The following is a 1,898-nucleotide window of genomic DNA, read 5'->3' on the forward strand; positions in this document are numbered from 1 at the left end:
TACTTTTTCACCACTGCGACCGTTTCACGAAACCGACCATGTTACAAGGTGCAACGTCTGCTGAAATTTGTTTCGCAGCGCCGTTGCACACAAGCTTCAGCTAAAAGTTTCAACGTGTAACGGCGGCTTAAGGTATAACAGCCTTCTTAGGCCTGCTAAAAGCGTAAACTAATACATCTGTTTCGACAAACGTTGTCCAAAAAATCGTAAAACCGTACGCGACAAAGCCGAAAGCTAGTCTAAGAAATACCCAATAAATTTCAATAAAAGCTTAGAATCCATAATGCCTCGACCGCACAGCGTAGACTTGAGATGACGGGCAATATGGATTCTGAGCATTTACGGAAATATATTTTTCTAGTTATTTATTTGAAAGACATATACGTGACCGGTCAAAATGACCTCCCAACCGAAATTGTGTCCAGACAAATTGACATTTTGACCGGACATTGTCCGATGTTCGGCCGTTATTTTGACCCCTGTTGCATAAGCTTTTTTTGGACAACCTTTGTCGAAACGGCTGTATATGTAAGTAAAACACAGTTCCGTGCAAGATTTTAGAACCTTACATCCCTACCAAGTAGACCTTCCATTTGCTGTTGATGAACATTGTAGCCAAAGTGGAACCCAGCTTTACAGGTTCAACCTGACTAGCAACACTTCATGACTACATCAAATTTTCTTGTTCCTGACCAATATCTAAACTGTAAAACGATCCAGCTCACGTTATACAAACAAACCCATTAAAGAGCAAGGACACCTTTTCTGTTGCTGTGGGTGTCCATCAAGGGGACGGCAACCTGTGTTTATATCAGGAGGGTGTCTATATTGAGTGGGTGGACAAACACAACCGTCTGTAATAAGGTGATTACATTCAATGGGTGCCAATTACAGTCAATCCACGTCACGCGTGACCAGTATTTCAGAGAATGAAATGAACAATCAAATTTCTCTTTGTAATTTCCGTCGTGTGAATGGAATGGTGGACTTTAAAGATTCAAAATACTTGGGAGACAATTGTCATTCTTGAAATACTTAATGCTGTAATGTCAAGAAAAATTCATAGCTTAATACCGTCAATAAACTAGGGAAATTTATATGGAAACTCTGAAATCTCGTTGGCGATTTTCAAAACTGAAAAGTAAATTTCAAAACTCCATTCAAATTTCAAGAATATCGTTCACGCCTGACGTGAATTGACTGTAAGTTGGCATAACCGCTACTGGACGAATAATCAGGATTATAACGCATTCGTTAACGACTGCAGTCTCGTAGCCGAAAGCTTATGTTTTAAAACAGTTACTCTTAAGCGGGAGAACGTTCTTACATTTTAAGATGCTACTGGAATGTTTGCATTTTGTGAGTTTTAACTCATAACGTATGGAATATCGCACAACCACATACGATGATACAAGAAGAGACAGTACACTTCAAGTTCACTCAATCAATTATCATGTAATTTTCATAGTGACCAAGAAGTAGCGCCTCACTACTCAACGCCTCCTGACAAATCCTACAGATGTGATTTTCAACATGACCAGACTCTGGCTTCATCCAACGGGTGCAAAGTGTACGTTTATCTACACGTGTTATCATAAATACAATCTGCAGTATCCTTGTGGGCTATAAAACGTGTTACACTATTTGCAACAATAACGTCTCTCCAGTATGAAAGTTTATGTGTCTCCTCACAAGCGCTAAAACTCTTCCCAACATTCATAAGGATTCTCTCCAAAATGGACTCTTTCATGTCTCGTTAAATTTCCCGCTTCAGTAAAATACTCGCCACACTGTTTGCATTCATGAGGCCTTTCACCAGTATGGATACTTTCATGTTTCCTCAAGGTCCCTCCTTGACAAAAACACTTGCCACATTGTTTACATTCATAAGGCTTCTC

Source organism: Pavona decussata, unplaced genomic scaffold (assembly GCF_977016875.1).
Source record: "Pavona decussata unplaced genomic scaffold, jaPavDecu1.1 SCAFFOLD_214, whole genome shotgun sequence".
In the NCBI taxonomy this organism is placed as follows: domain Eukaryota; kingdom Metazoa; phylum Cnidaria; class Anthozoa; order Scleractinia; family Agariciidae; genus Pavona; species Pavona decussata.